The sequence below is a fragment of the Apteryx mantelli genome, unplaced genomic scaffold, assembly GCF_036417845.1.
Source record: "Apteryx mantelli isolate bAptMan1 unplaced genomic scaffold, bAptMan1.hap1 HAP1_SCAFFOLD_58, whole genome shotgun sequence".
Taxonomy (NCBI): domain Eukaryota; kingdom Metazoa; phylum Chordata; class Aves; order Apterygiformes; family Apterygidae; genus Apteryx; species Apteryx mantelli.
This window is the reverse complement of record NW_027118788.1, coordinates 204,924-231,281: the sequence shown is the minus strand read 5'-3', so window position 1 is coordinate 231,281 and position 26,358 is coordinate 204,924. Positions and strand designations below refer to the sequence as shown.

At 39.0% G+C, this 26,358-nt stretch overlaps 1 long non-coding RNA gene across 1 annotated transcript; it reads left to right on the top strand.

Annotated features, from left to right (window-relative positions):
• Positions 1 to 10,151: 10,151 nt before the first annotated feature.
• Positions 10,152 to 16,421, top strand: LOC136996610 (uncharacterized). The gene is made up of 4 exons (XR_010887612.1): positions 10,152 to 10,205; positions 11,529 to 11,582; positions 11,890 to 11,961; positions 16,380 to 16,421. It is a non-coding gene; the product is annotated as an uncharacterized lncRNA (long non-coding RNA).
• Positions 16,422 to 26,358: the final 9,937 nt, after the last annotated feature.

The window sequence follows — 26,358 nt, the reverse complement described above, 5'->3', positions numbered from 1 at the left end:
CTCATCAAACAGAAACAAGACAGACTGGCTCTGGATCTATGTAAGAGTTGGGCAAAGAAGGAACTATCTGGATGTTGAAGACTCCGCTGTCAAGCTGGCAAAATCATCCTAATACTAGACCAAATCATAACATGCAAAGTATGGTTTTACATACTAAGACACCGGTGTCTGATTATCTTTAGCTCCGTTCTTTCCAGACACCACATAAAGGATGGCATTTTCAAGGCAACTGTAAATATAAAACAATCCTTTGCTTGTATTTTGAAAAGGGAGTTGGACGCTTTTGAAAATCTGTTCGCATGTGTTTTACATTTCATTGCATAATTAACTCTAAATAAAAGGGCAAGGAGAGGGCCAAAGCAGCCCCTTAAGCTTCCTAATTATGCATGAGCTGGACTGGATTTCAGTTTTGTATTGTCCAAAACATATTTCATGAAGTCTTGGCATCATTTCAGCCAAGGGGAGTTTTAACGCAGATTTTAGCATAGGTACTTATAATAGGAAAACGTAATTTAAAAGATAGTTCTGTTGGTTACATAAAAAAAAATCTGAGATTAAATGACCTCCTGGTGAGTATCAATACACTGGTGAGTATATTAGATAAATTAAATAATATTTAAAGTACTTTATCTTGTTATAACCTAGTTGTTTTATTAATTCATAAAGTTTGAAGTCCTGAATTTGTGATGTAAGATTCTGAAATTCTTCTATACTGTTGTCAAATTTGCACCATCAAATATCTACATTTACATTAAAGCCTGCTATGCTACCTATGTCAGGAAAAAAAATTATTTAAAAATATGTTTGTGCAAAAAGAAGGCTGAGAACAGACAAGTTCTATGTCATTTGAATGACGCTGCATAGGTAACAAGCATTTGTTTGCAGCAGCTGAATCAATGGAGTGTTATGTATTTTAAGACTTTGTTGTTAAGTTAGCTTTAAACAGTGATTTAGAAAAAAAGCCAAGTAATCCTCAAAAGTTCATCTATCAAACTCACAAATCCTGGGATCTCACAGACTGTTTCTCGGTTATTTTGCTCTGGGTCACAGTAGATTCGCAGTTTTTGTAAATCAAACTATAATTCAAAACATAAAAGACTTTTTTAATAAAGTGTTAAAAGTCTAACATTAAGTAAATTTAAACTATACCCTTCTTAAATTATGTCACCCTCAGGCATAAAAAAATGAACAAGAAATTACAAAGCAACAGAAACTGGAAGCTCTCTGGGTCTAGTACACTTAACAAGCAATTAAAGAGGTAGAAGTATTTTTACTCATGCTACTCACAATGCTTCATACGTGCAAGAAGTTACATGGTCTGTAACAAAATTATTTAAAGGAAAATAATCGATCCAAGATTTTGTTTTCTGAAATAATGAAATTACTACCCCTAATCCTTGAAAATAAATCAAATCATGCACAACACAAATAACACTGGCTGCCAATATCATTAGGGGACAGTTACAACCCCACAGGCAAAACCTAAATACCTAAATAGTCCTGGGAAGATGTCTCTACACCAAGCAGTCTGCACTGGATGTAAGGTTAGTAAGTTTTGATGAAACAACAAAAAACATCCCTGATGCTTGAAAGGATCTGGCCTAGAGTTCAGATGTAAAACATAAAATTTTGAAAAGCAGCCAATAAAAACTTTGGCACCAGGTTAGTAAAAGTTGTGCCATTCCGGTCTGTCACTGTACACCAGAAAAATGAAACTCTGCTCAAGTCAACTTTTCTAGTTAAGACTATCACAACTGAGAGGAGAAGAAAGCCCAGTCATTCTTATGGGAAATCATGGGACGTGAGCTTGACTAGCGGAGGGAGTGAGGGGAAGGCACAGCATGTGCAGTCTGCTAATAACAGCCATCCCAGGAATGCATGTTTTCAAATTTAAAATGCCTTAGCTACAATTCACAAAATTTAAGTACGTGCATAAGTTTATCATCACTATACTGGAAAGCACTTAAGCCTGCAAGATCCTGACTACTTGGAGAACACTTGCAAATTATCACTGGAAAATATCTGATCCAGAGCACATGAAGACAAGTGAAAATTCACCAGTTTCTGAAGAAATTTTTTGTTTTTTCTTTTCTTTATTGCAAATTGGTTTCTCTAGTTTATTGTGAAATCTGACTCTTGTATCATTCTTTGTATCCAACCACAACTTGTTTCTTTGTTAATGGATTTCAAAACACCTTGTCACTGAAAGGTGTTATGCAGATTCATTAAAATATTTCTCTATAATAATAGTTTAAATAGATATATTTTGGCAAAGTTTGACTGTTAATGGCTTATAGCATGTGTCACAGAGTCTGAGAAACTGCAGAAAGAAAATACCTTTTTTAGATTATAGAAATCATCTGGGAATATAAAATTGCTCCCTGATGTAGATTTTGTACTTTTCTTCCAGCCCACTACCAGAAGTGGATCTTTCACAATTCTACATTCCTAAAATGTTTTCATTTTTATTTTAGATAAAATGTCTTAGTAATAACATTCCTTAACTGAGAAACAGAATTAATGGGAATCTAAAAAAGTCCCATTTCTGCAGCTGAGAGGAAAAAAAAAACAAACAAGAAACACCACCAACAAAAAACAGCCTAAAACCCTAGAATGCACAAAGCTATTAAAATGCAGCAAATGGGATAATTCTGCACTGACAAAAAGAATATATGAGATGATTCATTATAATTCTGAAACCTCTACCTGTCTTGAAACAAATACCTGAAGGTCTACCAGAAATCTGCAACAAGAATAATTAATTATTTGCTACAAAGAGGTATTTTAGTGTACTAATTACATTTCTACCAGGCATGCTGAGTCACAGAAAGAGCGTGTCATTCAAGCTCTCTGTGTATGTTTTTAGAACATGATAATAATAGATCTGAAGCCTGGCTACAAATAAGCAAAAATGCAGGAGTAACTGACTAAAGGCAGCTGAAGAGAGTTAATGAAGATGATGAAAAACATATTAATTTAAAGGCAGCAGTAAGCATTAAGAAATTAAACAGTAGAGTATGAAAAAAGCATAGCTTTCAAAACGCCTAAAAATAATGCCTATTTAAGTAATTCAGTATTTCTCAGTATTGCCTCCGTGACTCTCAGTCTAATTAGTAATGTCATTACTACATTGCTATAAATAAATCATAAGAAATTAAAACAAGGAAATAATCTATTTAGCAAATGTCTGGAATGCTGTCAATGTTATAGTCTTTATCACTTGCATTGACCCAAACAGCCTGAAGTTTTTACCAATTTTTCAGTGGCTGCAAACAGCCAAAGGCAAAAGGAGTTTAAGGAGCTGCGGAACAGATGAGAATCTGTGTACAGCATTTGCAGGGTCTCTTGCAGCACTGCAGACTCGCACAGGGCCAGCTGGCACACAAAATATTTGCAGTATGACAGAAACTGAATTTATATGCTTCATTTATATGCTTCATACTTTCCTGACAGCCAGTGATGAGACAGAAGCTTCTTGAAAATGTTGCTCTCTCGCTCTTGTGCCAGCATAACTGCTACACTGATGCAAGGAAATGACGTTCAAGTGTCAAGCACAGAGCAGATCCCCTGCTTTGAGATACTACTCGCCAAATTTAGGGGGCCACATGGCATGAAATTATTGATGCAGCAAAAACTGACATCCCCTGAACTTAGTGAGACCAGTTAAGCACTCCACTCCTCCCGACAATTCCTGTTTTTTGGACAAAGATACTTTCTTCCTTTCCCATTAATTACTAAAATGTTATATATTCAGTGTCCAAGGCTCCAATGGAAATGTTAGCCTGCAGCAGAATTTCTGAATTAGTCTGATATTGAAATTACTGGGTTTACAATGTATGCTTACCTGTACAGTTTCCTCCTTCCCAGAACACTTTCCAATTTGTGTTAGGCCACTGATGTAAATACCTAAAACAGGATGTAATGGCTGTTTCAATATCTTGGTCATCTATATACAAAGTTACAAACTCTTCTGTTACTAAGAGATGAACTTGATGCCAGCCTTCATCAAACAATGTCTAAAAAAAGTGAAGAAAACAGAAATGCTTGAAACAAAATGTCTTCAGTTTAAACTACTGTAAAACTTCATTTCAACTCTTAATCTGCCTGTTTATGCTAGAGATGATCAATGATTCTGGCTTTGCCATGCAAAAAAAATTTAACTGTATAGGCAAAATAAGTATTAGTCAAGTAATTCTGTAACTGAGAATATGATATTTGCTAATAACTAGTCACTATTTCAGGATTTTTTTTTAACTAGAATAGATTTTTCAGCCTATGATCCTGAACATGTTGAAACCTATGTTTGTTTTTCAGCAGTGGTATAGTGTTTCATGCACTTTAGACCTTCAAGCTCAGTAAAAAAGAAGTGTTACTCGAAAATCTTTCTACCTAATCTGTTACGAAAAAAAACTTAAAGTAGTCATGATATTAGCAGAAAGAATCACAAATACTACAATGAAAAATCAAGTATCACATTCTTTTCACAGAACTTGAGCTATTTAAAGGTTTAAGATTTGGTCTAAACAAATAGCCTATAGGTAACAGAGAGTGAGGGATACCTTTAGAGAAATACTCATCTCATCTACCTTAGAAATGAAATTCAGCATGGAAAGAAATGCCATCTTCTTGAACCTATCCATTAATTAAAAAAAAAAAATCTAGCTATTGAGCCCTGATGCTTATCTTTTATATAGCTAAATTTAATTGAGATTAATCCCACACTAGGTTGGTATACCTAAGAACCGAAACATACACCTTCCAGTACATTTTATATTTTTGTCACCTTGTGGAGGCATAATCAGAAATTAATCTCACTTCCCTTACTAGTTAGTACACACCCTCAGATAATTAATAGTACTTGCCAGTGGGAAAAATAAGGTAGTATTTCTTAATTCAAAGCTCACTGATATGTGCAAATATTCTGATGCGTGACAACAATGGGAAAAAGAGACGTGTTTTCTTGCCTTGTCTTGAGACTCAATGTATGTCGTGCATGTAACAGGATTGTGCACGCTCAGTCCAGACTGAATGTGCGACTTCATTTGCTCAGGAAGCCAAGAAGGTATTACAGTGAAAATATTTAGTTGGGAAATTTCAGTGTTTCTGTGGTGTTACTACTGGATAAATATGACAACATGGGAAACTATAAGATATAACATATTTAGACTGGAAAATGAATTGGAGGTAGAGTCCAACTGTATCTGTGATTTTCATTTTGGTAAGGATGGTGATCAGTTTTCTAATGGCTAAACTGACAAGAAATATCAGATTCCTATAAATACTTTCACAGCATTGTTTTGATAAATTAGAGTCTAACATGTAAACACATAAGCTAAAATATTAACACATAGCTAACATATAAACACTTAAACATGTAAAGCATTTTGCAAAAAATAATCTTGGAACAACAGTCATTCAGTCTATCTGAAATGGTAGGATAAATCAAAGGAAGCAGTAAAATAAATTAACTGGTCTAATTGGAGAGACTTAAATAGCAGCAAGGGGAAAATACTCTGGACAGAGCTTCAGAAAAATCCTTAAGAATAAGCATATGAAAAGGAAGAGACCGAGCAGTTTAGAAGTGGATGTCTGCTTTGTAGGTACAAATGGCACTGACCTTTTTATCCCTGAATAGGGAAGCTATGCTTAGAAGGCACTATGTTTCTTCTGTCAATAACAGATGACAAGTCTATGGCAAATGTTGGTTGTTAGCTCAGTGGCAACTTTGAAGTTTGGAAATTTTGGGTGAAAGGTGTAAACTGTTCTCTCTGCTGCCCTTGCTCTCACCTTAAGCCTCTTGCTATTTTGGCAGCAGGTGAGAGATCATTACTATAGATTCTTGGATTTTGGAGATCATTAACAGAGATTGTCTCATTCACTTTCATAACTTTGCTGTCTCCTAATTTACCTACCTCATCACCTTTCAAGATCTTTCCATATGAAGATGCTTCATCAGTAGTGAAGTAGTGAAGTAGTTTCTTTTGCTCTCATGAGCCGTCAGGCCGGATTACCTCCATTCCAAAAGAAGAAAGATTCTCTATGGCTGCTTTCCAGCATTGAAGTGGAAGACACGGAGAGGCTTATTCTAATCATAAAGAAATCCATGCTTATATCTGCAAGGTCAAATACAGGACAGTGAATGGCTCTCTGAAAGGGGACTGATTTGCATTTCTTAATCATCAGGATGCCTACTGTCATACTGCTAAAGCCATCTTACTGTCAGTATCTACCCTTCTTTGCAGGACAAGAATAATCTCAGTTCAGAGTCCTTTTGTTTCTGCTCTCAGCGCTTCCAGTGGTGTTTACCAGGCTTCTTCCCACAGCTCATCCATCATTTTGGTGTGTGAGAGAAACCCTGAAGAAATAGGATGCCAAGGATCTCACTGTGGGCCTTCAGATCCTCTGGCTTTCTTGCTGAATCACTCTAAAATCCTAGTTAATGTTACCATCTTCTAGAGTCCATGATGGCAGAGCTGAACTCAGAATTATTTGGGCTCGTATCCCGCTGCATCATTTGCCCACCTAGAGAAAGTGTCCTTGCTCTGATGGAGGTCAGCAACACGTATGTCTGACCATCTTGGTCTGTGCAGGCTCGTATAACTATGTGTGGCTGCATGTCAGACTATTTGTGGACTCTCTGATTAGGGATCTACACTATTGCTTTCCCAAATTAGCCATCTGAGTATGAAGACTACTATTAGCCTAAGGGTCATTTATATACTGCAGTGCTAGAAGGTTCCTCAGGGTGTATATACACATATGCCACTTCATTCTATATTCTACATTCAAGCTACTGACCTTTGCTACTGTTTTGTCAGAAATCTGAGTCATTAATGAGTCTTGAACAGGGCGTCAGACAATTTTACTCCCAAATATTGAATTAAGAGTGAGAAATTTGCTCTTGGTGTCATTTTTACAAGTGGGGTTTTTCCAAAGTTTTGCATCTTTTGCTTTCAATTGGAAGAATAATCTGTTTTACAGAGTTCTGGAATTATAGAGTAGATGTTACAGAGGGACATAATGTTATATGCCTTTTCCATATTGCCATTGTTGTCCAAGGAACACCAAAAGACAAAGTCAGATGCAGCTTGCCAGCTCTTGCCTGCACCTAGCCAGTGAAGACAGTTTTAGTTTCTGGATTTTCTGAGTTTGTTGATAAGGAGTCCCATGCCCTTCTCACACCCAGCAGACCTGACAATGAAGGGTTCAGGGGAAATCCCAGTTTCATGACGCTTGGATGCTGGATGGTTCTTATTTCTAGAGCTGAGAGCAGTATATGGCAACCTGGCTAAATGGAGTATGTTCTTGTCCTGAGGCTTATCTAAATCTGAGTCCCCTCTATCCTTGCTATTTTTGATTATATCTTAGTGTTGAACGTTTGATTATGTTCATCTGTTCAGTTAAAGTCCTTTTAGTGAGTGTCACTCCCATTGCCCTCTTCCTGAGAGTGTGTCTATATTTTTTTCTGTCCCAAATTTCATAGGATTTTACTGTTTCATGTAGGATTATCTAGCTGACTATCTGCTGAGTGGATCTTTGATTTCTTAGCGTGTTATGTCCACTGCAAGAAGACTTCTTGTTTTTCACTGACCATTTGTTCTCTCTTCATTTTGCTGTGAAGGTTGCCTCCGCCTCCACTCAGAAGGTTGATGAGCTTGAGATCTTCAAGGCTGAATGGCATCATAACTTTATTTTTCAGAGAGAATATATTTTCAGACTCTCAATATATTTTAGGCTCTCAACAGCGTGTTACATGACTTGAAACACAGGGCCCCACTGAGCTAGTAATGTGAAAGAAGCTAGAAATCCGCTAGTTTCATTTCTCATCTCTTCCACACTCTCTCTCCCCAAACTTGAGCCTGCTTTTCCCTACTGGGTAATGTGCACATGAGCACAGAAGAGGAATCTGAAGAGAAAAGAATAATAATATCAAAAGGATTTTCACAGAAGGAAGATCACACAAAAAAGCTATATTTTAGAAGTGAGGAGGTCAATACGTAACGTGAAGGTTGATTAAATAGTTGGTTGATAGCCAAGCTGAATTAAGCCCCCCAGTGAAGTAAAAAGTAATAAAAGCTTATTTTGTTATACAAATAAAAAGAGAAAAAGTGCAAAAGCAGGACTGGTATGCAAGTAAATTAAGACAGGTCTTAAAAACAATCGACGCTAGGCTCCAAAAGCAAATGAATATTTTCTTATGTTTTCTGTAGCAAAGGTGCTGCTGAACTTAAGCTGCAAGCAAATGGCTAATGGGACGACACTGTCTCTTAAGCTATAGGTGGAAGTAGAACTCGGATACCTCACTCCAGCTGGAGGGGAATGGATAATTCCTACTCCAAAACTATGAAAGAAATGGAACAGGGTATAGTAAACCTTTGGTTTACGAAAGAATAAATTATACTAGAGTAATTGCATCATCTTTGATAAGATGACTGATTTTTGAGATAAGTGAGAACAAGCAGATCTAATCTTTGAAGTTCAGAAAAGTGCTTGAAATGATGCCGTATATAAAATTATTAGCTATAATAGAGAAATTGAGGTTTAATAGGAGAGTTTTCATTTGTAACTGGCTGACTGGGAAAAGTCTGACCCTCAGGACAATTAGCAGGAAAGTTACTCGAGTTTTGCTCTGGCGATTGATACCTTTTATTCTGTGGACTCACAGCCCTGTGTCTGTGGCCCAAAGAGCAAGTTGCTATGTTTATTGACGGAAAGCAAAAGTTTTGGTCTCCCATAATTTCTTGCAACACAGCAAGAAAGAAGTCTGAGTTATCTGTGTTGCCTCACAGGTGAAATACTAGAAAATTGATGAAATGCTTATTAAAACCCTGGTACAATGAATTACTTCATATTCCAAATATTTTGAATTTTTTTTCTTTGTTTTTGCAAAAACAAAGTCATCCTTTCAGTCTTAGCAAAAGCATTGAAATTTTTTTGGCAAAACTGAGTTACAATCTTTGTAGCAAATTACTGTAATCATTTATTTTTGATCATACATAACTTTTGAAGAAGATCTGGGATAATGTCATTGGCAATATATTCTGAATAGTTCCTAACATTTAGTACTGAATGGAGAGTGGTTGTTTTTATATATATGAAAGCAGAGATTAGGTTAAATAATAAAAATAACAGTGGTTCTTGGAAATACTAACAATTAGAAGCACTGATAAAACTTAATCTCTAACAAATTAGATTTCATGGCCCTATTTAGATGTTTGACTTTCTGTATGCTTGTATTTTAGGCTGTATCTTATTATGTAAACTTTACTAGTAGATTGTATTTCAGACTATATATGCACGTCCAAATAAAACAATAATAATACATTGTTTTTGTTGACACATGGAGTTCTAGAGTCAAAAGAAGTGAGATGAAGTGGTGAGGGAGACGTATATTAACAACAGATGTGGAAAATAATAAAAACGGGAATTCCTCCTTGGAAAGTATGATTTCAAAATAAGACTTCTTTCCTGAAGTATACTTGAGAGTAACTTTAAACAGAAAAAAGGAGAAACCCAGGTATTTGATGGTTTAATATGCTTTAGTTCTTAGTTTGTGCATGGACCAAAGATGGCTAAACACGCCTTTATCAACACATGCCCGTCAGAGGAGTCCAAGGAACTTGCGTGTGGCAATGCCCTGCCTGTGCACGTGTGCTGAAGTGTCACGATCTGAAATGGCAGAAGCTGGTGGGTTCATGAATGAGTGGCTCAATCCTGAAGGCTCTGCAGAAGAAGTGAAGGTGTGCCCCCCAAAGTTAACTGCTGTCTCTCAATCTCCCCAGAGTTTGGAGATGGAGTGAAGGCATCACAACTCTGAGGGACACACTGTCACAAAGAAGCAAGCGAGTCCTGAAATAGCAGTTATACTTCCATTGTTTTGGGGAACCCTAAATGGAAACTAAGACACTCTTTCTTGTGTCACTTTCGATTATAGCTAAGAACCTACTAATTTTTTTTTTCTTTTTTTCCATTTGTAGTAACACTTCCTTTGGCCACAGAAGGCCTAACTAATCTACTGTGCAAGATTGTATTTCCTATCCATTTATTTCATTATAGAAATACATATGATAAATAATATTTTTACACTGTACTAAAACCGTTGTTCCTCTAGCTTGTTTTAGAAATGTCTCTGCCTTTTCAAAAATAAAGAGGGTTTGATGGGACCAGAAGGCTCATTTGGTCTACCTGGAGCTCCTGGGTCTAAGGTGAGCATTTGTGCTGTTTTGATTGTGACTTTGATAAATGACTGCTTTATTGATGACAAAATGACAGGACTCTTGAGTTTTGCAGCTAATTGTTCAATATATTGAATATTGGAAAGTAACTATGTGGTTTGCCATATATTACCTTATACGATAGTTTGGTATCTATGCTCAAGAGAGCTTAATATAGCTTAGCGAATGGTGCCTGTCATCTCATGAGGTTTGGAACTCCTCCAGAAATGGGCGTGAGATTTTGTTTGAGCTGCACAGTCCTGGAAAATGTTCTCCCGTGCTAGGAGCCAGATAGTTCTCAGTATACATCAGAACTTTTGGCCTGTGTTACATTTATTTATATTTTAATTGTGTTAAATAAAGTTATGATGTGCTGCTTTTTCCATCCAGGGAGCCAAATGTATTTCAGATGTAACACAATTGATTGCACTGCAGCTACAGCAAGAATTAATTTGACCCATGCTCTCAGAAACTAAAATAGATACTATAAATCCTTATCTGTTAGTGCAACCTTTTAATTTAATCTCAGATGAGTTTTGGCTAGTAAGTCCTCAACTGTATGTCCTGGAGAATATTTATGAATATAGATTCCATTTCCCAAGCTTTGTATCTACATCTAGCTCCATTTCCACATACATTATTTTATATCCAAAGTACATACTTGTTTAAAATTGCATGCTGAAGGTAACACTATTTAAAGGCAACAACATATTGCCCTTGTCAAGAAGGCTGAACACCTATGAAATAACCCCCCCAAATTAGTTGTGTTTTCATTTGAGAAAAATGCTTTCATTTGTACAAAAGAGATGTATTTATCTCTCATTCAGAATACAAACTGTGTCCCCCCCCCCCCAAATCTCATTCTTACAGAAAAGTATCAAAAAGTAATCCATAGTTCTTAGATTTTAATGAAAACCTCATGCTAAATACATGGCAAGTTCTATAGGCTTCAATAAAAAGCAAAATATAAACATACTTTGGCTCAGACAAGTCCAAGGATTTTGAGAGTTTTATTAAATAAGATGATGGAAATGTGAAGTCAGTATACACAAATATGGTATGACTGGGCAAGGAAAATGGGGAGGGACAGGTGAGCAGAGGCAGGCAGATCTATTTTGTCACCAGTATGCCTTTCCTGAAAGAGGGCTGAAACTTCAGGTTTGCAGAACGAGGACAGAACTTAAGCCTTCTGGTCACTTGCCTTGACTATTTTTAAGAGCAGATTTCCCAGCAGTGTCTGTTTATGTTTGCTGTTCATACTGCACGTGACAAAATATACCGATGCATCAGCTGCACTCTTATGTTGTTTTATAGGGTGATAAAGGTGAACCTGGAATACAGGGGAAACCAGGATTATCAGGAGCCAAGGTAAATATGAATCTGGAAGTACTGTAGTTAAAGGAGAGATTGATTTACTTTTCCATGATTTACTTCTTAGTTACAATGCATATGTACTTGAATATTAAGGATTAGGAGCGTCTTTTGTGACGTTAATCAGCTTGTCTGTATTCGGCATCCCTTCCCAAGTTCTCCAGACATTTTCGTCACCCTAAGTTATAGAATTTCAGAATATCATAGCCAAAACATATCAAGTGATCTTGAAAAACATGCAATACGTGTATTTATCAATACAACAACATATCATTGATATTTATGGAGCTATTGTATTACTCAGGGAGAACTAGGAGGATCAGGTGCTCCAGGAGAACCAGGCTACCCAGGTATCCCTGGCACACAAGGTATAAAGGTAAGCAGTTTTTTTCTAGTTTTACATTAATTACAGCTTTTATTGGAAATGCTTTTCCTATAAGTGATCATTATTAAAGGAAAACCTTTTCTTTAATACAGCATTATTATAGGACAATAGTTGGTAAATTTTGGAAGGTTTGTTCTCTAGAAAACCAGTCGCTCTTCCTAGAGAGGAGAGAATGATCAAAAGAGAGAAACTGTTAAAATGAAATGTTACGAAGTAGGTATTAATGGACTTTTCATTATGAGTTATAGTATATAACAGTATGTTCTATGATTTACTTCGTATTATATCTTCTTATAGCAAGTACTATATATACAAAGTCTATTCTACAAAGTCTTTTGTGGAGATCCCCTAAGAACTGGAGCAATTAACTGTAGGCAGCTGGGACAGATTCATCTCAGTTAGCCTTAGCCACCAAGAGTTAGATATCTGATCTTACCAAGTAGTCCAGGTTCTCTCCATATTTAGTTGAGGGAGTCTGAGCTTCTCAGGGGGTCATTCATTCACATCGGTATTATATGCCTTTCTTAGGATGGGATGCATCTGGAAGTGCTTAACTATCCCCTTTGACTGTAGAAGAAGCCAAGACAATTAGCTAAATTAAATGTTGAAATTTTAGATGGCAAAAATTAGGTGAGATGGATTGCACTTCTGTGGTCAATGTTGGAAACTGGATCTTCTTTTCAAATAAGAACTTGTGTTTTTTCCTCTTGCATGTTGAGCTCTTGCAGAGATCTTGCCTTCAGGATCTCGCAGTCTCTGGGCGCAGCATTGTATCTATCAAGCAGTTTTAGAGACGTGGTTATACTGAAATTCTTCAGTGCTGAAGAACTGTTTTGTGAACACATTACAAAATCTAGTATTGATGCTTGAATTTTGTAATAGTCACTCTTATTTTTAAAGCGTACATATGTAGGATTTTATGACAATCAATCACATGTCTTTAAGCAGTCTCTTGTTGACAAGATCATAGGCAATGTAGATCTTTGGTGGGTTTTTTTTGAAATTTGCATAATCTAAAGATATTACATTAAGTGCTTTCCTTTGAAGTTTTCTTCTACAAGATGTGTTGTTCCAGTTTTGTGTCAGCCAATAAGGCAGTACTTTTAGTTTGACTGGGAGCTAAAAAGGGCCTAGAATAAATCTGGTTTTCAAATACTAACTTTTTTGTCTCTTACTGTAGCTCACAGAACTCATTAGAGTGTGAAATATTTCTCTTGAGGAAAAATCAGCTGTATAGTAGTTACAGAATGGGATTTAAGAAGCTGAAAATTAGAAGTAATTGAAAATCATTATTCGCTATGTCCTGTGGGCAACTACAAAGATTTTTATCAGAATTTAACAAAACTGCATTTTCTAGATGATGCTATTTCAGGGGTGGCACCTTTGTTCTATATAACTCAACCAAGAAATAGAGAGAGTTCAGGAATTTATCCTTTCCATATGCTCTTAGGCAAATTTATGGGAAGGAAATACTACATGTTTTTTTGAAACAGATGGGAAAAAATGTTCCCTGTGATCTTCAATAACATGATTTGGGGAGAGAATTCCAGTGTTGAAGACTTTGCAGCGCTAGTGGTTTAAAATTGGTTTAAGTCAAAATAATTCTATTGCTGCAAATCTATTAATTCTGATTGTAACTGAAGTTCTGATTTGTATTCATTACGTGTTTGTTTTAAAATTTTTTTATTCTGGACAACTTTCATGGAACAATATGCGTATCCTGAAAATTAAATGTTTCGTTGTTTACCAAGATAATGAGTACTGCTACTACTTTCTGTATTTCATTGTATTTCTATGGGAAAACATTACAAATTGGCCAAAGAAAATTTTTGTAAAAATGAGTTCCTTAGTTGGCGCATATGAATATGAGGCTTCTTTTACTGTTATACTGTGTCTTTGGATTGGATGTCATGTAACAGATTTGTTTCCTTAGGATGTAGTTTGTTATAATTAACAAGCTCTACCTGAAACCTTTCAAGCTAGATATTTATTCAAGCAACATGCTATCAAGGTTAAAAATGTTGCTGTATTTGTTATCAGCCCAAATTATACCTTTAAGCTTGTAGAAATATTTATATAAAAGTAAATTAGGTGTGTTCGGGTCATGTATCTGACACTTGCGTCAGAAGCTTAGCAGTGTTTTCTGGGGACTAATGGAGTGTCAACTAGGGCAAAGATTTCTCCATTACATATTCAAATTACAGATTTCAGGATAAGCAGGAAGTCCTGTAAAAGCAAAGGAAGCTCAGGTAAGGTGTCAGATAGTAATAAGCAGTTACGCAAAAATAAAAATGATAACACGCCTGTGTAGAAACACCAGAAGTATAGAGGACCACCCTTTGAAGGTGAAGACCTTCATGTGACAGGCATTACAGAAATCGAGTTGAATCAGATACTTTACTATAGAAAGAAGCAGGGCGAGCGAAGCAGTAAGTTAGAAGGGTGGTGTTGTATTTGAGGTTTTGTGGAAAATCTCACACGGAGCTGTTCTGCTAGACTTTAGCTTCTGCTCCAGAAGGGCACAGGTCTACCAGATGTCCTCTGCCATATGTGCCAGCTGTGTACGGATATATTAGGCTAGAGCATTTCAAATGTCACTAGACGCATACAGGGATGCCTTAGGTTGCCTGGAGCATCTTAAATAGTGCTGTGTGCCTATGCTAAGCCAACTGAAGCAAGTCCCTGGTCACTACAGTCAGGGGAAGCTAGAGAATAATCCAAATTTAGGTGACGGTGTCTCAACCTGAGTTCCCTTTTCCGAGATGAAATGTGGAGAAATTATTCTTTTGACAATTTTTGAGGCAGTGATTTCTAGAGCATATAAGGACAAAGACTTCCTGGCTTAAGTCTCTCACAATGCACTGAAACCAATGTAAGAATGATGGGAGTTGAGCCAGCATCATAACAATAGTTTAATTTGTTTCATTATCAACATATGCTCAGTTCCAATATCTAAGGGTCAGGTAGGGCATATGTACCAAAGCAGTAATACTGATTTTAAGAAGGGAGATTTTGTATGGATCATCTTTAAATTTTAAACTGAGGATGGTAAGTCTGTTTTGCAAAAAACATTCATTATATACAGAGAAACAAGTCAGGATATGTATTGCAGGTTAACTGAAGTTACAACTCATAAGTATGACAGCCTCTCAAAAAGTACAGTTTGGGCATCTGACAATAAAAGTGAAGCCCTTCAGTTATAACTGATTTTAAAACTTGAAACCAAACAAAATATTTTATATTCAAGTACAATGCACCCAAATACAGCTGGCATAAACACCTTCCTATCTTGAGGGATTTTTGATCAGGAAACTATTTGCCATGGCCAAAATCTCCTCTCTGCTACTGTTTAGCATTTAACTAAATATTCTCTCTTAAAAAAGAACAAAAAACAAACCACATACACACATATTTGTCTCTTACTAGATAACTGACAAAACAAAACCTCCACCCAGCTTCTTTTCCTTATGAAAAACAATTTTGCATGGCCCCCATGGATCCATCTTTTGTTTCATGGTTTGCTGTTTTTTAAACCCAACATTTTGATTCATGTCTGTTATCAGAGTCAAAGTTAGGTCATGAGTCACCTCCTATAACTTTAAGCTTCCTTCTCAGTAATAACGAGAGATAGGCACCTTCTGGAAGTATCTATATTTTACGGCTCTTTTATTAATTGGGATGAATTGTTTTCAAGAGTTGCCTTTTTCTCTCCATGGACAATTAAATGGTATTCAGACAACTAGATAAACCTGGATGCCTGACTTTTAAGTACCATTTGCACCATTCTATTGCTATTCACCCCAGTAAGATTTAAGTGCAATAAAAATCTCTATCAAAGTAAAAAAGAACGGGTGAAAATGAAACTTAGTCGTTGCACGGTTTTGATTAAATATAAGTATAAATATTTCTTCTGGTTTAAAAAAGTCTTGCTTTTTTTTTCTTTGCTGTATCATGTGTAAGTTACACATTTAATGGGCTTGTAGTAAATGTAACAGAAATTATTTATACGCTGTTCTCTGTTTAAGGCAAGCACACTTAGTGGTTTACATCCAAACTAAATTTAATCCGTCAAAAACTTCTTCCCTTCCTCCCTGTGTCTTGTCTACTCTCATACAATCACTGGATGAACACTGACTGGATTTGCCACCTTATTATGTTGTATTTTTAATTTTAACTTGATATATGAATATCACTGCTTCTCTGTGTAACAGATTTCCTTCTTATTATGATGCTCAGTACTTTCTTCAGTGTTTGTGTACACGGGGATAAAAAGTAATTTATTTTCATTCGGCATAAGTAAAGGCTATTAGATACTTCTCTTGTATTTACTGAATTAAATTAGAGCAGAGACAACATGTCTGTGAGATGAATCATGTTACAGCGGAGACTTTTCTTCTAATATTTTACAGGGGGACAAAGGAAGCCAAGGTGAAAGTGGTATCCAGGCATATCAGCTTTGTTTCTAATCAAAATCATTTGCCAACACTATTAATATGTGTTAAGAGTGGATTCAAGAGAAATTTAAAAATGAAGCTGGATGGAAGGTGTGGTTGAAGACGGGTGGCAGCGCTGCGCCCTCGCTCGGTGCATCTGCCTGGGGGTGAGCCTGCTGCCTGCACCGGGGCAGCCCGTGCGCGGCCCCCACACTGGGGCGGGCTCTGGCTGTGGGTCGCGCGGCCACCCGGGACCATCCTGGGGCTGGCCTGGCCTCGGGCTGCCGGCCTCCCGCAGTCACGGGAGGACCTATAAGCCCTCGTAACCCAAGTAACACCGCTCTGCCTCTGCCTACCTGTGACATTGTAACCAGTGGGATCATCTAAATATTTTAAAATACTTGAAAATTATCTGATGTTATCTAATTATTCCAAAATTTAAATATTCTAAAATTATCTGTCTTGTTATCTAAAAGCCACTGTCATACCTACAAGAAAAGGAGAATATCATGTCACTGCTCAGTTGCTAAACTGTTTCCTGTGTGTTCAGGGAAGAAACAGTATCTTGCCAGCACAGGTGCTACTCTGAACTCTTGAAGAATAAGTATTTAGATTGATTGAGCTTGGTTTAGGATGAGATTTTAGGATTTACATCTTTGTATTATTTTTGATAGGTTAATCATTTCTCCCAAGTAAATGTATATTTTAAGATGATGTGTTTCTTTTCTGAAGGGACAAAAAGGAGAGAAAGGAAGACAAGGAATCTCAGGCTTGCAGGTACTGTTAAAATAATGATCTCAGCTCAAGAGAGCCACAATTCATATTTGTTTCAAATTTTGTTCAATTTGACAAACATTCTTGTCTGAAGCTCCTGGAAACAGTTACCCCCCCCCTTTCCCTCCCCCTTTTTGAGACTCCTTCTCTGAGGCCCCTGGTAAACTCAAGCCTCCCGGCGCTGCTCCAGGCAGCAGGTTGCACTAAGAAGCCCTCAGGCAGCACGTGTGTGTTTTCCGCCGGGCAGGTCGAACCCCGCTGGCGCACTATGTCCCCATTTCTCCCTCTGAGGCTGCCACCAACCTCTGCCACCTGGGGGTAGGAAGAGGCCAGGGCAAGAGGCAGCGGATGTGCCGCGTCCTGCCAAGGCTTTCTCGGCCAGCCGCTTTTTTTTCTCCCTCGTTCCAAGCACCCCTGGCCCCAGGCCTTTGCGGTCCCCTACTCCCAGCACCCTGGCAACCGTCCCGCCTGCGTCGCCTCCAGCACTCACCTGTCTCCGGCGTCTCACGGCTTTACGCCCAAGCCAGCGTGCAAGCAAAAGGCCGCCGAGCAGGCCCAGGGCTTGGCTGCACAAAGAGAGCACCTGCAGCGTCACCTGGGTCATCTCCAGCTGGGCACAGGAGGGCCAGAGCTGGTCCAGGGGGTAGGGCAGGCAGGAGCGCTGATGCGCCGTGCCTGTGCCCAGTTGCTCCAGCTCCTCGGGGAGAACTTCCCACCCGACTCAGGCCCAGCTGGGGCGGCCGCAAAGGCCCAGGCCGCCGGGGAGCAATGAGGCTGTGACCAGAGCAAGGGCCACAGAGAGAGGTGGGCATTGTCCCGGTGCCTCCTGAGGAGAAATCTCTGCAAGCGCTGGCTCTCACCCTCAGGTGAGCTCGGCCAGTGACCGCCAACGCTGAGAGGTTGCCCCGAGCATCGGCACAGTGCGGGCTGGATGAGGTCATCAGCCCCAGGTGGCTGTCACCAAAGGCCCTGTGAGGTCACAAGGCCTTTCCGCGGCACCCAGCAGACAGGGAAGGTGGAGGTAGCGCTAAGGAGGGCCCGGGGAGGTGGACAGAGCACCTCATAGCTGTCGCAGGTGCTCCCGCCCCAGCAGGGTTTCCCAAGAAAATAATATCTGAGCGGAAAAAATAAATCTCTTTACCTTATATATCCAGACTACTCTCTTAGACATCACTTTCCAATGCTGTACTATAAGAGCCCCAGAAGCACCTCCAGGAGTTTGTGCAATGTAAACGGAGCAAGCAGGAGCTCTGGGGGGTGGCTATAGCTAGCGCGGAGAGCCCACGGCAAGCCAAGGCACTGACTTCTGCCGCAGCACGCCAGGAGCGTTGCATAGGTGCTACGGATGGCGGGCAGACGTTATGGCCCTGCTGGCTGTCCCTACAAAACAGTCCGCTCAGCACAGCACAGTCGCCGTTATTTTTGCAGAGCCGCGCCGGCAAATGCAAACGCAGCCCTGAGCCTGCCTCGGAAGGCAAGCTCCGAGTAAACAGCAGCTGAGATTTCCTACACCCAACGCACATGCTGCAATTCAGCAAGGGCTGGAATAATTCTAGGATAGGAGAATATTTCATGCAGCATGAATGGGAACCCAAATTAATCCTCCTATCACCCATTGAAACGTAGCAAGTGAGGCACCGTGCTGTAGGCAACAGATGGAATTGTAAATGTCACTCACTCATTCACTGCAGAGAAATTTCTCGCTTCTCTGATTACTAATAAGACCTGAAGACATAATAAGGGTAGAGTGCTTTGCAATCGCTCTAACCAACTTTTTCAGTCATGACACCTTCACTAAAAAGATACCTGATTATCGTTTTTTAGACAGCTCCATGAGAGATCTACATGCAAGTTTTATTTGTCACAGTAAGGAAACTAAAAAGTGAAGACGACAACATTTATCCTGCTCTCTCCAGCTCAAGCTTCCAACAACAACAACAAAAAAAGCATTTTTGTATGTTTTCTTGCTTATTTATACATCTCCTCATGAACTAGAAATGCATAGTGTAAACATCAGCATTCATCAACCTAATTCTGTCTAAAAGAAGGATTATTAAAATTCCCTCTTGGGATCCAAATACAGCCTCAGAGAAGCGTATCAGAGTTTGGAAAAGTACAACTTTCTTGGCTAACTATCTATACCTTATAGGCCAGCTGTATATTTGACGGCCCAGTCTAAAGTGTTGCAAAGAAATTCAACATTCTTGAACAGAGCATGAAGTATCCTGATCTCCAGATCACCTTCAATCAGTATTATGTCTTCCCGCAGCAGGAAAGCAGAACACATCACAAGTAAAACAGCGCACTGAAGAACAAGCACAGTAATAAATAAGAACGAGAATCCTTAACAAGAATCTGGAGAGTTCACATCACAGTGTCTGAGAAAAGGCCAAGACTAAAAACCTTGATTACACAGATGTCTTCAACAGATGAGCCTATGCAGGATAAAGAAGCTCCAAAGGGAGATGCTGAAGTTTCACTGCTTCCTTTTCAGTCATTATCCTGCTCCTTCTCGTTGTTGTTTTAATCAATGACATATTTGAAAAATGAGTATCTTGGATGATGCCAAGCCTTTTACCAAAATTAAAGATAATGAAATCTAATGAGTAAGTTTGGAATACTTCTCACTTTAGACTTCATACAACTGTGGCAAGCCTTTCCTTGTACACTTTCCTGGTGCTTTCCTTGCAAGCTGGGGGCTAGCCAACTGAAACCCACCTGAGATTCCATGGGAAAATGTGCCTAAGTCAAAAACAGAACAAAACAAAACAAAAAATCTTCTTAAAAAAAACCCTTCTGGGAACACAGTTTTGCCTACCTTCTCATTTCAAGCATTATCCAACAACTGAACCTCTTTGAACCATCTGTCTAGTTGTTGGTATAAGAAAATCCTCACCTTACTAGATATCCAAGACAAAAAGGTTAAAGGAAGATCTGATATACTTCTGGAGAAACAAACCCACACAGATTTCTCATATGCTTCTGTCTAATCTCATCCTGAACTTCCTTCAAGGGAAAACAATACTTTAGAAAACAGAATTAAAGGCAGAGGAGATGGAGCAGGAGCCTGGAAAAGGACTGAAGTCTAATGAGAATATATATGAAAGAAGCTCCCCACGAGAAAAAATTCCAGTCAGCTAGATACACACAGCTGAGCTGGAGAGACACACAGCAAAGCTGGGATTACACACGTGCCTAGACCATCTAATGGGGTTCTCTCAGGAGACTGTATAGAGCTGACCTCTACATCACTAAAAAAAAGAAATAGCAGATCAAGCAGCTATGAAGCAGGAGAGCTTGAATGCCAGGAGGTAAACAGTGGACATTCATAAGGGAAATGACTTTCAGGAGGACAGCAGACATCACTTCTCCTCCTTGCTCTGATGTATCAAGGAAGGAGTGTTTTTCCTACTATAAATCTTGCCCAAGCACAGTGGTGCCATTCATGTAGCTGGAGGGGATCCTGGGGCTGAGTGGGCAAGATGATGTGGTGAGAGCCAAAGTGAAGGTTTAGCTTGCAAGTGGAGATGGTGCCAGCTGGTAAAGAGCCAGGCCATTCTGAAGAGTTGTGTGATAAAAGCAGTTATTGCTATAGGGAAATGCTGTCAGCTTCCTAAAGACATTCAGAGAAGCTAGGAGATCAAAGTCACCTATCTGTTGCTGAGAAGGAATGCTGGTCCATTGCCTAAACCACATGGAGAACATGCAGCCAACCACTGCTTTCCCGCGCCTGATGGATCCTATGAGTTTGAGAGGCAAGAAAAAGAATCATTATCATTAAAAGCAGAAAAAGCAGTAGCACAAACGTTGCTGAAGGCAGGTCTAGGCACCACAAAAGAAAATTGCACAGCAATACAGGAGGCAACCCAGCAGTCTCTGGATCAGCAGCTGGTCACTCCATGAGAACGAACGCTTTAACAAACACTTCTAAACATATTAATTTGTTTAGAAATTAAGCAATGGCATGTTAACTCTCTAAGATCAAAAGACAAGGTAGAACAAGATTCTTAGGAATTATCCGTCCCCTGACATATACTATAATTTTATTAAAAAGGCATATTCGAATTATTTTAAACAGCACATGAATGAATGGTTGTAACTAATAGACTGGACAAATCATGTCTGTCACAGTTCAAGTGACTCCCAGCTGTATGATAAGCCCCAAAACACAGGATGCAATCTCCTCAGTCACAATAAAAGTAAAAACAGCAAAAATAGCAGCTAAATAGCAAACTGTAAGAGGAAAGAGTTCAGCAAGTCTCAAAAAATCCCATTGATTGCTCAACGGCTGCAGAGTTTTCAGTAATTTAGTAGAAACTAAGACTGTGATCCATAGCTTTCTATAGCTCATTCTCATGACTTTTGCTTTCAAGTAACACATATTCTTATGTACTTCAGCTGCATTAAGATCCAGTATATTATTTTTTACCCATTTAAAATGAACGAGATGGGCGGGAACAAACTCTGCCATTTTAAGAGAATGTTAAAAAACAATAATTCTAAAGAAATGTAGATAACCTCAAAATATTCAGATTCCACGACAGTTTTGACAGAATGAAAATTTAGCTATGTTGATGTCTCTAGTTAACTAATATCCAGGCCATGTTTCTTTTACTAAAAATGTCATATTTACACCAAGGGCAGTTAACTAAAGTTTGACACACAAGAAGAGGCTTGCATTTTGAAGCAACATCAAATGCAATTGCCTCATTCACCAGAGTGGTGAGTGAAGACTTGCTGCCGTCTTGCTCTGGTTGCCAGGAGTATAGGTGTAACATAAATATAACCCCAAACCTTATCCAGCTGTGAATTATGTATCTTCACCTTAGATGCTACTCAGTGGGTGGTCTTTAATACTGGGGTCAAAATAAAGGTGAGGCTTTAACTTCTGGACCCAACTCTCCCTCCCTTTGCACCTGTCTTTCGACTTTTCCATACATATTGCCAAGTTTTTGAGGGATGGGCATCACAGAGAAGGAGATGAAAGTCTGGTGAAGGAAATCTGAGGGGAAGCGAGATCTCATCTGAGTATTCACCTGCATTCATCCACCCTTCAAAACAAACAAACAAAAAAACCCCCAAAACTCAACAACCTAGTTTCTCTAACAGTACACCTTAAGGTAGGAAAATACTATCTATCCTACTCGCCCATTGTCTTCTAACTACCTCCTACCCAACAAGATGATAGAGCCCAGTAGAGGCAAAAACACTTTTTGCCAGCAGCCGAGAATCGTCCTCAGGCTCTGTTCTGGGACACAGCTGCTGTTGATGGCCATGTCTCACTTATATCATAATAAGCAGTATTGTATAGGGTCCATAGGCACAGAGTCATGCATCTCTTGCCTGCACATCAGTACTCTTGGTTTGCTCACAGGTGGTGAGAACAAGGAAGGACTGCCAAGAACCAAGTGCACAGTCAGCTATCTGGCCTGGAAAATGTATTTTGGTGTCTATTACTGATCTGCAGAGTCTAAATTGCTTTAGAAAATACTGAAAACTGCACCGTGTGTTTATTAGACTTTCTGGATAGCCTCCTTGCTTTTATTTGAGAAAGGTGACTTGAATGTCCTTCTCTTCAAATTAGGGGAAGCACAAAGCATCACAGGAATGAGGTAGCTCCTCAGAGCCTGTCTTCAGACACAGCATCTCTTTTTATAGAGCACTACAATCACTGAAATGTGTGACAAAAACAGGACTTACAGTTCCTCTATCCACTTCAACACTGGCATACAAAAATTTGTTTCAGAGAAGATATCCAAAGCTAAACAAACAATCACTACATCAAAAACCAAACGCTTATTTTGATAAAATTCTTATTTGATACCAATATACAATCCCTTCCGTATCAAGCACACCATGTTTTACAGCGTGTTTTATTTTTAAGCCACTTCAAGCACTGTACATCCTAAAGCTTCATCCCTCCAGACTACAAATTCCTTCTTAATTGATGTTATTCAAGATATGCTACAAACCCATTCATATACAAGAATTTTCTTTTCTTTTGTGTAATACTTAAGGTTGCCCCCAAAAAGCTGCTTCTGAAAAAGCAAATGGCACCTCTCAAGAGGCATGAAACAGTGCTCAGCTCTGGGTTCATTTGCCATTATATCTATTGCCTTTGTAGCAAAATTGTGTATTAAAGCAGCCAGTGTCGTATTTTTTGTTCATTTCTGAAGCATATTGAGTTATAAGAAATACTAACTTTTGAGTCAGGAATTTCTTCTTTGGCTTAGAGTAAATATTTTATAAAATTACTCCTGCTTAATGTGCAATTGTCTCAATGAGCTGAGTCATTTAAAGGGATCCTGAACTTAAGTCATCAAATATAATGCATACCCAAAAGATTACCAAAACACAAGTGATCCTTGCAAAGAAACCTAGGCCATTTGAAACATTCAGAAAACCCAAGAGCATGTGTGAGAATGAACTGTTTAACTCTCCTTTTAGCTCATCATCATTTGAAAAGCAATGCTTGCTTATGAATAGCACCGACCAAAACTTCCAGTTCCAGCAACTGATTTCTAAGATGTGTGTTGAAGAATTGGAACTACTGCAGAAAAAAAGACCACAAAAATGACTGGAATACACTGCAATGAAGGACTCTTAAGGATGTGAGATGGATCAAATTAAAGAGCTACAATTGTAATGTGCAAGCACCAACCAGGAAGAAAACGTCAGGTGCTGGTGGGCTCTAAGGCTGCAGTAAAAGGTCTCTTATTTCCAACAGCTGAAAGTAAGATAGAAGTTCAAATGGGGCAAAACTAATTGTCAAGATGATAAAGGCCCACAATAACTACCATGAAAAGCGGTAGATTTTCTTTCCCCCTCTCAGGGTCTTCAGATCACAGCTCTATGTCCTGCTAGATGATAAGTTTTTGCAGAACAACGTACTGGCCTATTTCTGGGCACAGTTTAAGCTAAAATACACCAGAAAGTCAGAGTAGATGACCTAATGACATCATGTGCGATAGACAGCTTCAATATATTCCTAGTTGCAAGAGTGATCCCAGAACACTAGTTTCCTAACGTGCTAGAAACAGCACTCAAAGGCCATTCTCACACCACCTTGCAGCAGAAAACTTTCACACCCCAGATGACATGGAGGCCACGAAACCCCCTCTCTTCTCCCCAACTAATCAGCAAAAGGAACTACTGCCTGGGAATTCAGAACAGACCTTCAGCAGGAGGGAAAAAAACATCATGCATAGATTTTATTAAATGTTCTCCGGTTGCTCTCTGGCGCTTCTCTACATCGCCAATAAATAAAACATGACCTCTCATCTCAGAGGCAGCCTCATCAAGATACTCTCATACTTTTCTAGAAGCTATTCTCTCCCTCAGCATACATTACTGGCCTAAACTCGGAATCTGATGATTCAAGAATAGCACTTAGCATTTTCAAAATGCCATCGCTATAACTTTTAGTAGAGACACACTTCTAGGAACAAACGTGATTTTTTTTTTTTTTTTTTTGCGTTGGTCTCTGTGTCAGACCACCCATCTTAACTGCAAAGGCAACATGCAGAATTTACAGCATGTTAAATCCTGTGCAAGTGTTTTCCACACTGAAGTAAAGCAGTCGTAAATCACTACAGTTTAATCCTCCCACGATTTAGCATGCTTCAGTTTGCATGTTTCCACTTCACAGCTGATTTGCCTCGAGTTTGCTTAGCTGCAGTGTAACAGGTTTTAAAGGCAGAGCCCTGCTTTGGCAGGTATCATGCGACTATCAAATCCTTTATGCCGATCCCTGCAGCTGCAAACAACCTGGAAGATTAACTGAAGATCTTACAGGCTGTGCATAAAAGCACCTGGGTGTCCAAATTTTAAAAACTTGGGTTTAAAAGTTTTGCAGTAACAACTGTACTTACAGATAAGACAGAGCTGGATAAATCTGATCAAACAAAAAGTAACAAGTAGGAAGAAACATTAGGCTGGAATATCTTAAAGTAATTTTACCACCAGGGTGTATTTAGAAGTAATAAAATTCATTCTTGGACTCAAAGTTTGACTTTCTTGTATGATCATCACTTTGTCAGAAATGTTTTCTTGGAAACCGCTGGTTAGCAAGCTTGTTATATCTTAGAGGTCATTGTTTTACCATCTGCCTTGATTTCTGTTTCAGAAGTGTGTTCCTTGTTAAATCCCTAGCGCGTACGTGACGGTACCACACCAACATCAGCAAAGGCGTCAAGACCAGAAGTGATCAGGTTTTGCATAATCTCTGTGTAAATACTCACAGTTGATGGAAAAAGGTATTGCCAAAATCTTGCAAAAGGGCTTCACCATTAAGTGGGTTTTGTCCTTCTTGCCCCAAAGCCCAATATGGCTATATCCCCCTGAAGATGCAGGGTGTCATAGCCTGAACGGCAGGGCTTAGCACTGGGCGCCGTCCATCGCCCGCCTCCACGGGGAGCATCCCTGGGGAAACGCCTGTCCGCCACCACCTCCAGCAGAACAGTAACTACCTGCGTGTGATAGCTAAGGCATCCCTGAAGAGCCTCAAAAGCAGGGACAGAGGCAGACCGTCACTGGATTACAATGAAAACACAAATTTATCTCCCAGAAAGAAAATACTTCCATGCTTTGCACACACTCAACCCTCCAAAGGAAATATCCAGCACCGGTCAACAGTGTCCAAACTTCTATAAAGACAGCTTTTAAGCTTACCACAACCATGTGGGGAAAACATCCTGGGATATAAGTAAAAATGGAAGGCAATGCTGCTCGCCTTTGATTCAAAGCAATTCCACTTCTGCAGGCTGATGCTTTCAGACATGCCAGCCCTCGACCACACCATCCTCTTCTTCCGGAAAGGGCCCAGAAATAAATTTAGACAAGGCCTACACAATATTTAGGCAACCTTCTAAACTGATATATTTTTTAAAAAGCCTCTCACTACACACACTGCTTACTCCCTTCCTGTTATATTTGTCTGATTCCCTCAAATCTTTGAGCTGAATCTACCTTTACACGTTTATTAGCATAAATGAGTCATCATGAGGCACTTGGACACATTTACTGCTTAAAGTCAGTTTATGAATCAGAACATGGGTATCAGAACAACAATTCTGCGTAGTCCATCCTTAAGAGACTTGTGTGCCGTTACCCGATGGGAAACGAAACCTGTGTCAGGAGAGATCCTGAACCACAAGATGTTTCCTCTCCCTGCGAATTCATC